The sequence below is a fragment of the Protopterus annectens genome, chromosome 5.part1 (assembly GCF_019279795.1).
Source record: "Protopterus annectens isolate FY-2018-M chromosome 5.part1, PAN1.0, whole genome shotgun sequence".
NCBI lineage: Eukaryota > Metazoa > Chordata > Ceratodontiformes > Protopteridae > Protopterus > Protopterus annectens.
The window spans coordinates 612,889,998-612,903,700 of record NC_056736.1 but is presented as its reverse complement, the minus strand read 5'-3'; the positions used below and the strand labels follow the sequence as shown (position 1 = coordinate 612,903,700).

The window sequence follows — 13,703 nt, the reverse complement described above, 5'->3', positions numbered from 1 at the left end:
AAATTACCTAGCTGCAGAGAGATCTGATCAAGAAACTTTCAGTTTCTGTGTCTGAGTCCATGTCTGCGCAGGGATTTTAAGTAGGTTTCTCCCACGCTGACCAGTTAGTCTCCAATTCCTCGATGAGGTTAATCTCCCATATAGCAGAAGATACCTCACGAGCTGACTGTTCAGGACTTTCCCTAAGGAGGCATGCCTAGATGAGGCTATGTAATTTTGCAGAGCCCTTTAAGGCTTCCTTTGTGAATGCCCCCATGATGGCTCTTCATTATTTGGGCTGTCAGTATGAGATGCTATCACCTGCAGTGAAAAGGACAGGAAGACCCTTTCTGCTGTAGGAATCAAATTTTCAAGCCTCAGAGTTCCTTCTCCAGGAACCAATGCGGAGGCAAGAAAATGTGGTTTGGTAAGTGCCGAAGGCTTTTCCAGGACCTGGTAAGTGCCACCATAGAGGCAGAGGGGGTCTGCAAAACCAGGACTTCAGAGATGCCTTTTCCAACAAGCCCTATCAGCGTTCCTGAAGTGTTGCCCAACTGTTCATCTGTGGTGGTAGTCGAGGGTCGACTCACTTTGCACTCAGAAGCCTGAACCCATTTGACTCAAAATCCTTTGGCACGAAGCATAATATCCAGAAGTAACAACATTCTCTTTTTTCTCTCCCCTCCAAACACCAATAAGAACCTTCCCAACATGTCACCCAGTCAGAGGAAGCAGGCAGCACAAGAGATTCTACAACTGCTGCAATATAGTCATCCAAGAGGTCCCAACCGAACAAAGAGGATTTTGGAACCTACTCCCGCTTCTTTTTCGTGCCAAAAAAGACCGGGCACCTAAGACCCATTCTGGATCTAAGCAAGTTGAATTGTTATGTAAAGAAGTTGAGGTTCCGTATGGTTACTGTTTAGTTCATTCTGCCATTGTTGTTCATGGACGATTGGATGTGCTCGATAGAGCTCAAGGATGTGTACTATCACATCAAAATAAACAGGTGCTCCAGGAGATACCTGCCCTTTTGGCTGGGAGCCAGTCATTTTCAGTTCAGAGCACTGCTCTTTGGGCTCACCACAGCCCCCCAGGTGTTCAACAAATGCATGGCAGTTGCAGCAGCTCACATGAGACTCTAAAAGTATTCTGGATGTTTCCATACTAGGCTGATTGTCTCCTTACCCGCCCCCATGAGGCATCAGCTTATCCAAGCCAGCGATTACTTGAGCCAACTTTTACACTCCCTGGACATCACTATAACCCAAAACAAATTCAATCCGACTCCCGTGCAGAACCTGGAATTCATAGGAACGCAGCTAAACACGAGAGATTAAGTAGCTTCCCTCCCCTTGCACCACCTAATAACATTGAGGAATTAAGTCCAGGAATTGTTATCCCACCAGTCCCCCTGCATAGCTAGTCTTACAAGTCCTAGGATCCTTGTCAGCAGCAATTCTCTAGCAAAGGTCTTCATGTTGATTTTTCAGTGGACATTGACAGTGTAATGGTCCATTCTCTATCAGACTGTATCCAGTCCTATCACCTTTACTCCAGTTTGCAAACTGTGCATCAGATGATGGATTCAGTTAGACAATCTCTTCCTAGGTAGACTGTTCTTAACTCCCCCTCCAATAGCCACAGTGACTAAGGATGCCTCCCAGTTTGAGTGGGGGTGGGGCATTACAATGGGAAGATGGTCCAAGGCATGTGTTTCCCCACTGAGACCCAGTTGCATATCCATGTCCTAGAGATAAGAGCAGTTCTTCTAACATTGCAAGCCTTTCAGAATGCTCTCCCCTTAGGGACTGTTGCAGTTCATATCAACAACATGTCAGTAGTCTGATATATCAACAAGCAAGGAGGAACCCATTCGTACCCTTTGTGCAGGGAGGCCATGAGGGTGTGGCAATGAGTGATCTTTTCAGACTGGCTTCTGGTTGTAATGCACATTCTAAGGAAAGCCAACAATTTGGCGGACAGACTCAGCAGATCAATCCTGATTCCGCACGAGTGGTCCCTAAGTCGGTCAGTGGTGAACATGATCTTCAGTCGCTGGGGTCACCCTTGCTGCGACCTTTTTGCCTCTTCCCCTCAACAACAAATGCAGCAAGTTCTTTGCCCTGATCCCCAGAGAGACCCATTGGTCCACAGTTGGCCCCCGGGTCTCCTGTGTGCTTATCCTCCTCTTCCACTGATCCCGAAGTTTCTTTGGAAGGCAAGCAGGCTGCAGTGCTCCATCATCCTCATTGCCCCCTTCTGGCCTTGTCAGATTTGCTTCCCTTTCTTCTGGTTTCATCTGAAATATTGTCCGTGGATACCGCAGCCAAGAGAGGACCTCGTCTCTCACCCATCAGGAATGCAGCACCCGAATCTTCATGCCCTCAGGCTGGCCACTTGGCTTTTCCACTTCCAACCATAGCAAGACAGCCCAGGCTTACTTCTCCAGTCCGTAAAATAATTGTAGCCTCACAAAAGGTTTCTACTAAGAGGGTCTACACCAGTAAGTGGAAAAGTTTCGCTGTTTGGACTACAGATAGGAATATTGACCCTTTTTTATCACCAGTCTTGGATATTCTGCCTTTTTATTATTATTTTTTTTTTAGTACCCTGTTTAAGGAAGGAACTAGCTTCTCTGCCATCAAACGTCAGTTAGCTGCTATTTCTAATTTTCACACTGTTAGCCAATCTCATTCCCTGTCCTCCTTTAGATTATGCATATCTTTTATGAAAGGTATTTTCTTGTTGAGACCTTCCATCAAGGACCCTTCCCCTCTTTGGGACCTCACTGTCTTGCTGCAGGGTTTGATTCAGCGACCCTTCGAACCAGTTGTGGCATGAAGTTTTTGTCATGGAAGATGATTTTTCTACTGGCCATTGCTTCATCTAAGAGAATTTCCAAACTACTGGCCTTATCCTTGAAATCTCATTGCATAACTTTTCATAAGGACATGGTTTATGTACCAATCCCTCCTTTATGCCTAAAGTAGCCCTGGAAAACAGTATCAGTCAGTCTATTCACTTACGAGTGTTCTTTCCAAATTTTGTCCAATAAAGCAGAGTATGTTCCATATCTTCTCGACATTCATAGAAAGTTGCGTTTCTTTCTGTGCAGGGATAAACACAGGAAGTCTGACCAACTCTTTGTAGCCTTCTTGGCTAACAAAGTAGGCCAAGCGGTTTCCAAGATCAATCTAGCAAAATGGATAGTTGGTTGTATCCCTTTCATTTACTCACAAAAGGGCCTAGAATTACCTCGACCTCCTAGGCACATTCCACCAGGGCTATGGCTACTTCTTCAACCTTCCAAAAATGAAAAAACAAACTGTAGAATTCACAAAAAAAAAGTGGCCAGATTGCAAGCCAAACTCCTTATTTAGTGAAATACAGTAAAGCTCTATTCGTTTGTAAAATAACAAAATTCATCAGACTAAAACAGTGTTAAATCATAACTGAACTTCTTAAATAGCATTTGATAAGCCCGCCCTACACTAGAAAAGAAATGATGCCATAACAAAATTTTAAATTTTTAAAAACATATATATATATACATATATATATATATATATATATATATTTATATATATATATTTATATATATATATATATATATATATATATACATATATATATATATCACATCACATACATAAAATACATTAACGAAATTCCTTCATTAATAAATAAGCTAAATACGTCATAGTTATTTAATTAAAATATTTCTTGTTATAGAAAAATATATATGTAAGTAAATATACTTATTAAATCACTTCTCTAACACAGGTCAGTTATAATTAAAACAATCTTAGAAATAATCTCACCCAAGTAATGCTTTTAACCTGAGTATACTATTGATTGCACAGTAGTCATTCAAACCCGGCCATACATAAAACTATAGTATTAGTTGCCAGATTAATTCTGCTCTTTCTAAATGCAGCATCTATGGGTCCCGTAATGTGGAATGTGGAATTTATGCAAGCATATGTATGAGGGTAAATATGTTCAAATTAATGGTCTGAAATATAATGTATATGATAAAATTAATTGTAATTCAAAAGGGCTGGTGAATGTGGAAATGTGTAAGCACTGCCCAGCTTATTGTATAGGGAAGACTAGTAGAATCCTAAAAGAAAGAGTATATGAGCACCTATATGCCATTAGAAAGATGAATTTAACAAATGCACTTGCAAAAGACATACAGGAGTATGGTGAACATAGATTTGAATTTTGTGGTATCCAGCAGGTCCATGAGCAACTTGGGGGCATGGATGCTGAATTTAAAAGAGCAGAATTAATCTGGCAACTAAAACTATAGTTTTATGTCTGGCCGGGTTTGAATGACTACAGTGCAGTCAATAGTATACTCAGGTTAAAAGCATTATTTAGGTGAGATTATTTCTAAGCTGGTTTTAATTATAGCTGACCTGTGTTAGGGTAGTGATTTAAGTATATTTTTATATAGATTTTCAATAACAAGAAATATTTTAATTAATAATTAACTAGGACATATTTAGCTTATTTATTAATGAAGGAATTTAATGTATTTTATGTATTGGGTGTTTTATATATATGTTTTTAAAAATTGTTATGACATTTCCTTTCTAGTGTAGGGTGGGCTTATCAAATGCTGTTTTAGAAGTTCAGTTGTGATTTTATTCTGATGAAGTTTGTTATTTTACAAACGAAAATTGCTTCACTGTATTTCATTAAATAAGAGTTTGGCTTGCACTCTGGCCGTTTTTTGTGATTTTCTACTACTTCCACCCTCTCATCTAGAACCTCCATTGATGATATTTGAGCAGCAGTGACATGGTCTAACAGTCACACCTTTGTGCACACTACAAGTTGGATATTGCCTCTAGGAGCAGGGCTTCCTTTGGCTCGATGGTGGTCCAGCATATCTTTCCATGAGGCCCACCCGGGAATCACCTATCTAGGAACTCTAACCCTGTCATGAGGAGGAATGAAGAAGATAACATCAGATTAAAAAGTTATGCCCTACTGTAACTTGGCATCTATGTTGTCAGTCTTCATTCCTCCTCACTTTCCTACCCAGCCATCCCCCTGCGCAATTCTTCTAGAAGATCGTGGAACATTACAGGACTCTTGGGTCCCATATCTGAGCCTCATCTGGCGTTCTTTTTTTGCTATCCGGGTTATGGATGTATGGAATCAGCAAACTCGATCTAAGGTGCCTGGGTGGGTGTAGTGCGTTATGCGTAAGAGGGAGGAGCTTGAGAGTCTGATCCAAGTCTGGAGAATGTGGCCAGGTCGGATCAGACACCCTGTCATGAGGAAGAATGAAGACAGACAACACAGATGCCAAGTTATGGTAAGACAAAACTTTTTATTAAGTGCACAACTTTCATATTGACTATGTTCTATGTATCTCGTTTATAGCATGTAACATACCATTTTTCAGTTCCATTCTGTCAGGGAAGAGAGCAACTAATTGTATTATGTTGTATAGTGTTTTACTACAAGTTCCTTCCATTTTAAGGAAAAAAATCTGTTCAGCTTCCTAACTAACTTTCCCAGGCCCAGTGAATGAAGCAGCCTACCCAATCCCTTTCACAGTCCTACTTACCACCACTAATACTTAAATAAACCTCCAAAAAGACCTTTACCGCAGTATCTTCAGTTGAGTCTTGAAAACATGTTGCCCTGACTTTGACTTTTATAGCTTTTTCATTAGCCTTTGCCTGGTCTATATTATATCATCGAACGCTTAAAACAGCGAATGCTGATTGATCGACCTAATTTAAGCGAAAGCTTACAATCTCGAACTGTCAGATCAGCGAATTTTTTTTTTCCCCAGGGAAAAAAATCGCTGATCCAAAACACATGCACACAACACAAGCACACCAAACAAACAGAAATCCACACACATACACCTAAAATCTGATACCTAACCCTACGCTAAACTATGCACACACCACTAACTACCCACTTACCTTAACCAAACCCTAACCCTAAGGTCCGTCACTATCACACACTCCCTAACCCTAACTCACCTAAATCACCCTAACACTCGCATCCACACAATCGCACACTTACCTGAATCCGACCAGTAACTTTCCACCATAACACTGAAAATACCGAAGCAACAGAAACGGACAACCAAATTCTTTCCCTAGGAAAAAAATTGAGTTTCTGCTGCTTCGATATTTTTCACTTTCGCGAAAATAAGTTCGATCAATCAGCGTTCGCTTTTTTAAGCGTTCAAGGATATAATATAAACCCCATTTGCCAAGACTGTTTCCAGGATTTTTTGTTCCATTATAGTCTGTTCATCCCTTTAGTGTTGTTGCCTCACAGAAAGAGGTTCTCCCGTTCGATTCTCGGCTTGGGTTGGGAGTGCCTTCTGTGTGAAGTCTGCATGTCCTCCCCGCAGTTGAGTGGGCGTTCGAAAGACTTGCGTTGAATGGGCGTCCCTTCGTTGAAGGTTGGGCGTCTGGCTGGCAACTCGACACCATAAAAAACAACTGCCAATCATTAGCGGACCGGAGTTCCGCTGTGGCGACCCCTAACCGGGAAAAGCAGAAAGACAAACAACAACAACAACATAGTCTGTTCATCCCTTTACTTCTTGTGTTTAGTTGTTGCCTATTTAACTAACAGAATAGTCGTATTTAATAAATTCAAATTGTAATTGGAAAGATATGTGCACCACACCCCCACACCCCCCGAAAAAAAGTCAGCAGCTGAAGTTGTTCATTCTCTAAAAGTGCCTTTACTAGCTTTTCAACCTTTAACTTTAAAAGCTGCCAGTGTGGGGCGATACCAAAAAACACAGAGCCAGTCTCCTATCCCTAGTGCCATATCTCCAGCTGTCACTACTAAAATTAGGAAGAATCTTTGTGAGCTTACTGGAGTAAAGACGTATTGGTGAAATAATTTCCAACCAAAAATCTGAAAATTTAAGATTTTGTGGCATTCCTTGGCATGAGATATACTCACTCCCATTCTTCCCTTTCCCACTGGAAGTCTAGTATCTATGCCCAGCTGTTCTTCGATAACGGATTAATTAATACTTAAAATCAAACAGGCTCGCCCATGCCACTCAGCTAGCAGTACTTCCCCTGTTTATCCAACTTCTCTTTTTTAATTAGCTTCTAAGCCTTTGTCCTTCCTCCTCTAACTAAAATTTCATTTGAGTCTTTGACAAAGACATATTGTCATTTCCTTATTTCCTAACTCGTGCCAGTTTTAGTTGTTAAGCCTTAATCTTCCATTGCCAAGATATGTTTCCCCATTGCATGTTCCTCAATCTTGAACCGATTAGTGGCACATCACCAACTTGCGTACCAATTTTCTTAGAAGGAACCACCTCCTAAGCTGGGACTCCATTTCAGGTTTTAAACCACAAAAGACATTGTCTTTACTTTCCAAGGAGTACACCATCAGTCCATTATTGTCAAGTTTTCCAGGTTTCAGTAGCAAGTCCAATAGCATCATTTTGTCAGCATAAATTATAATTTCTAACAAATGAGTGCATTTTTATTTGCAGTGCTTGGAAATCATATGCAGCATTTAGTATTCCCAGTCCTTCCATATATGTAGGCAGCAAGAATTTTTCCCAGCTAATTTGAGGGTGCTTATTTGCTCATATCAAATCAATAATCAGTTTCTTCAGACCAGCCCTTGAGGTCTGACACAAAAATGCTTGCCCAATATACAGAAATTAAGGTAAGACAAATATGTCTACTGCTTGCATCCACTGATCCTGTTCTAAAACTTATGTTCCTGGAAGAACTGACTTAATATTGCAGGTAAGTAAATAAATAGAACGTGAATATGTTGGTTACTTGAATGGTGGTATATTGAGTGTAAAATCATAAAATTTCAAAAAGCTGGAACTTTATGTTGAACTCAAAATATCTACTAGTAGTGTAGATGTACTATGTATGTGTTCTACATGAATACACAGGCAGACAGTAAATATCACTCCCTGTTAGTGAAACTCAGAAACGAGTGCTAACATGGGTCTTGCCAAAGGTGGGTGGTGGAAAGTCCAGCTCTCTCTACATGTTGGGTAGTATTTTGATTTCAGTATTTTGACATTTCAGTATTATGACTTTCAGTATATTGCTTTTCAGTAAGTTGACACGGACTCTTACAATTTAATAATTCTTAACCTGGGTAGAGCACTGGTACAGATAGAGCAGGCTCAGCCTGGGCGCATACAAAATACAGTGTAGCAGTACTACCCTGGACTGTGTGCTGACACCAGTACTGCAAGATGCTACAGTTTATTTGCACCCCCCCAAAGATGATGATAATTTAACTTGCATCTTGTGAAGAAATAAAATTTGTATAAGGAATTTTAGTTTTTGCTGTGTTAATCTTGTACCCAGATATTGTACTAAATTTATCCAGAATAGTAAAAGTGGTTGATCTCTCTGCAGATTGTTAAATGTATCAGTATGTTGTCTGCAAATGACATCTTGTGTTGCTGCTTCTCCAAGAAAACCCACAAAGCTCTGATTGTGTAGTAGATATTGCCAGGGTTTCCAGGTGTATTGTAGAAAAGCAAGTGAGAGAGAGAGTATCCCTGCTTGCTGCCCCTAGTAAATGGTTAGTTTCTGATGAAGTCTTTGCTTTAATACTATACAGACAGATGTGCTTAACCAGGTTTTTCTGGACTGTAGCTTGTGTTTTAATTCATTATATTGTATTGTGTAAGTAAACACATGCTGGAGAGAGAGATTTCTGTCTCCGAGATTACCCCTTCTCTATAACAGGCTTCCTATTCACATAAAGCAGAGCCCCCTTCCCTGACCCTCTTCAAACGCAGTTTGAATCAATGGATGGGGAATTGTAAATTCACTCCTGGGGTGGCACCCATGTCCCTTATGGACATGGACAGTTTGTAAAATGCTCAAAGGCATAGGCACAGAAAACCTAAGCCATCATCCTGCCATTAAGGATCGAAAATCAGATACAGTTCGAGTAAATGTAGCTAAGCTTGTATGTATTCTTGATCTTGATAGCGCAGTAATCTATGAATCTGGTTTTTGTCTGTTTTTCGGATGTGCTTCACTGAAGTGTTACTGTTGTACATTTAGGAAGTTGGCATGGCTTGGAGAACATCATTTCGTTAACACGGGCTGGGGAACCACTATCATTTTTCTAACCAAATTTGAAATTCATTCTGAAACGCTTTTCTTCGCAATACTCAAAATACTATTCAGTCCTAGCCAATGCCTTTTCAGGTCTATATCATATGAGCGAATCACACAAATTGCGAACGCTCATAATATCAAATGTACCGGACCTCGAACTTCCTATTATGGGGGGCTGAGCCCCCCACGCTAAATATATATTCCAACTCTGAGATCGCACTACAGTGAGGAAAGGGCAAATTATCCCATTTTTCACTGTACCGCAATCTCAGAAAAAGCACTTCGAGGTCCGGAACGTTCGATATTATGAGCGTTCGCAATTTGTGCAATTCGCTCATATGATAATAGATCCTGCCTTTTCAACATTCAGACTCAAAATCAGCATAATATTTTTAAAGCCTGATCATTATGTACAGTTATTATGGTTCTAGTAATAGTGTCATGCATCTGCCCGCCCCTCCACCCACACACTCACTGATCCAGATGTGCAACCTCTGGCTGTGGTTTTGCCACCCATTTAGCTAATACTGCCATAAAGATTTTGTAGTCCTGGTTTAGCAATAGATAATCTGCCGGAGGATGGCAGCAAAGGAAGGATTCTTTCTTTGGCTATTGCCATAATATTTGACTCCTGTCAAGATAATGGAATTTTTCTTCTAATACATTATTCAGTAATTGCACTTAAATCTTGATTTATGTTTAAACATATTTACAGAAAACTAGTCTTATCCTCGTGGCTTACTAGTTGCTTGACTGTCTAGTACTGTCATAAGTCGTCTACTGTAATAGATACCATAAGGTCCACAGTTTGTTGCTCATCTAATTTAGGAATGGCTGTTTGGTCTAGAAATTATTTTACTAATGAGAGATAATTACCCTCTAGACTAGAGCATGGATGTTGAACATAATTGTTTGTAACAGTTAACAAAAATTCCCAGGATTGCTTCTGGGTTTCTCTAAATCACACCCCTGAGTTCATCTTTTATGCCAAATATTGTTTAACTTTTTTACACTTTAATCCAAGTGCTACTGATTTTCTTGTCTGCGGTGTATTGTTAAAATACAAACTCCCAAGTGTAGCCTCAGAACTTAAAATCTGCCAGTTGCTCTTTGACCTTCTGAAACTTACTCTGCTCATCTCCCTTCACTCTTGATGATCTCACTTCGCAACCACTGTTAGATACTTCTCTATCTCCTTTGTATCCCTGCAGTGTATTTCCAATTAATATTCTTAAATTCACACTTTAGCCTTTCTCCTCATTGATTCAGCCAGTTCCCTAGATACTAAGTTTCTTCTGTAGTAGTTTCCACACCACTTATTAAATTCATCTCTTTTCAGTGGCTACGAGTGAAGGCAGCAGTGTCTCAAAGCAAACTTTGAAAAATCTGAGGTCGGTTCCAAAGTATCAAGTGCAAAAACAGACCAAATCAAATGACCTTTAAATTCTCTCTGAACTTTATATGCATGCCCCTTCATTATACAGATTCTGTCCAGTCTTGACCAACCCAAAAATGTAGAATAACATGCGACATAATCACCCATTTCATTGCCTTCCAGTATATGAAATATGTATTTATTAATCAAAGTAATTTACAGTATGCTGCAAAAAAGTTGTCAACAGCTGACAGAAATTTGCCTTGGTCTGATATCAGTTTCCACATGTTGAGAGGCTACATTAGCAGTATTAGGCACTGTTGAAATAAGATTAATACAAAGCAAATCATATAATCTTTTATGGTACTACTAAAATATTACGGATTATCCAGTCATGTCCGGTTTCTTTCTGGCAGGGAGAGAATGGCAGTAGAATACTAATTATAAGCATGCTGTCTCACTTCTGGGTTCATTTTTGGGATTAAGTTGTATTTGCTGACTGTAATTATTTGCTAATATAGTATTTCATTTTAAACTACTCTGAAGATTGGAATTTTTTTTTATTAGTATTATTTTAGATGAAAAATTGAAAGTATGAGTTGTTTGGTACCTGATGTTCTATCGCTTCCAACTGCTGCTGAAATAACTCTGCATCTATGATAAAGGGGTAAAAATTAAATGCATAAGAGCCTTGAGTGATCAAGCTGCTTGATTGATTGTCTTAATACTCAGTTGTTTTGGTATGTCTGTGTGCTTTTCCAGCCTCCTTATGATACTGTTTATTAGAGTAGAATTCTTTCTGTATGATTTATCCTGTGGGAAGGGACAACCTTAATAAAGACAGTTCTGTAAGCATTTATTGTAGCACTGCCTTCAGAATATATTCTTACAAATTGTTGTACCAAGTAATTCCAATGTACATATTTCCATACGACTGATTTTTTGTGTATTTGTTATCTTCTTGCCTTCCTATAGATAGATATTCCTAAGTATTACAAATACGAAAGTTTTCAAGAACAAAAAAATACTGCAACACAGAAAACATAAATGTTGTTTCTTTCTGGAAGTTGCTTTCTGTCATGGGAAGTCTTCTTGATACTGCCATGGGAAGGCTTCTACAAGACATCGGTGTGGGACTAGTTCACTATAATGTCCTAAGGTGTTCATAACTATTTCCAGCATATTTTGGTGAAAATCTTTTGAGTAAAGTTGGCCATGTCCATACAACTTAAATGGATGAACTTGTTGCCAAAGGCACCTCCTGCACAGCAGCAACACATTTTTTTAATAGCTTGAGCTCTTCCCATTACTTAACTTATCAAGCTTTTTCAGATCCTGTTGCCACCAGGGGAATCCAAGGCTACCTCAAGCAGTAGGTAGAGGGTTTTTGTGCCTTTTTGTCTGATAAGTCCATAGTTTTTCTGTAACCTATTCTTAACTAACAATGTTATTGCATGCACAGTTTCTTTTGTTCCTTATGCACATTTCTGTGCTTACTTTATCAAATCATTCCTGTACAGTTCCCCCCAAACTGCTACCCCTTCCGTTGTTTAAAAGAAAAAAATCTTTGCTTCTTCTTCCTCCATCTCTTATTGTACAGCTAGAGATCGCTTTTTGTGGTGACTTCTGCTGAATTATTGGTAGCGTAGTATGAATAAGGATTCCAGGAAAACAAGGCCTCTGACTTCCTTTAAATACTGCCAATGTGGCCAGAAGATAGTGCCAAAGACCCTCAGAAATGGTGCTGTGTGCTTTGCGGGTCAGTCATCTTAAATTGAACTGTAGTATTTGCAAGAACTTTAGTGCAAAGACTCGTTTGGATCACAACTTACTCTTTTCATAAAGCTTGCTTTAAGGGGTGATCCACCAAAGAAAAAAGAAAAAAAAAAACTAAATGCAGAACAGAGGCTAGAAAAAACGAGATGATTGGAACAGCCAGAGCAACCAGAACTAGAGAAATTGTCTCCAGCAAATATCCGTAAGGGTTTTGTCTTCTGCCCAACCAGGTCTCAGGTCTGCAGGACACTCCTCCTTGCCCTCCTTTTCCCACCAGACAAGATTCTTTAGCCCTGACTGCCACTCTAAGGAGGAGGAGGATGGGAAATTTTCATCAGAGCAGAAGTTAAGATTTTTGTTTTCTCTACCCGCTTCAACCATAAACTCCTATTTCTGGAGGTCTGTCCAGAGCCTTACTCACCGGACCGGGTCAAGATGATGATGATGACGGAAGGCCAGCTTCAGTTTTGTGTACTCTTGGCTCTCTGTGTCTGGGTTGGCATGAGAAGAGATCAAAGTCCCCATTACTTTGGTTCCTAACCCGGACCTGGCTCCATCACCAGGACTATCATAACCAGTTGGAGAGATGATGATGATTGTCCTTTGCACCCTTGGATTTACCTTCCACTGGGTTGATGCCCTCAGTGCGAGTGGAGGTGTCTGTAGACAGTGATGACCCCCCCCCATAAGGCTTGATAGCGTCAGTGCCGATGGCTTGATGATGTCTGCCCTGACACTTATGGAGTCACTTTCATTGACAGAGCCTTAAGTCTTCAATCCTTCTGTGCTAAAAAACGCCCCGGGGTCATTGGCACCTGGGTCATTGGCTCCTATAATTGATACTGACAGTTTCTCCCATTATGTTGTTGCCGCCAGCATTGTCAGTGTCCTTGATTTTGGCCTAGGCACTTCATAAGAAGTTGCAGAGCTGTACAATAGTCTGTCAACTGGAACAGGCACCTGATTCACCAGTTCTACCCTTGTACATTGCCAATGTCTTGCCCTTCCAAGGACTTTTAAGACCAAAAAGATCAAGGAAACCTATCCAGTCTGAGTTATTTTGTCCTTAAGGAAATTCAGATGAGTCCCAAACGAGTCTTCCAAGGGAAGGGGCATGCAAGAGGAAGCAATCAATTCACCCTCAGAGTCTCCCTATCTTGATGAATGGGAGGCTTTCCTCCAGTTCCCTTCAGAGGACCTCCTATTTGGAGAGATCCTAAAGGTTATGCACCAAAAAGTATCATTGCCCATCAACACCATCTCCCTGGAGGAAGAGATCCTATAAGAAGCCTGTAGATCCTTACCCCCAGGTGGCCTGGGTGGTCTCCCCCCTAAAATAGTTGTCGCCTCACAGCAAGAGGTTCTCCGGTTCGATTGTCGGCTGGGGTTCCTTTTTTGTGGAGTCTGCATGTCCTCCCTGCATTTGTGTGGCTTTCCTCCAGGTG

The 13,703-nt window shown here is 40.3% G+C and overlaps 1 protein-coding gene across 2 annotated transcripts in view; it reads left to right on the top strand.

Annotated features, from left to right (window-relative positions):
- RFC3 (replication factor C subunit 3) overlaps positions 1 to 13,703 on the top strand; it is a 520,251-nt gene that overhangs the window by 168,217 nt on the left and 338,331 nt on the right. The window lies entirely within an intron of this gene.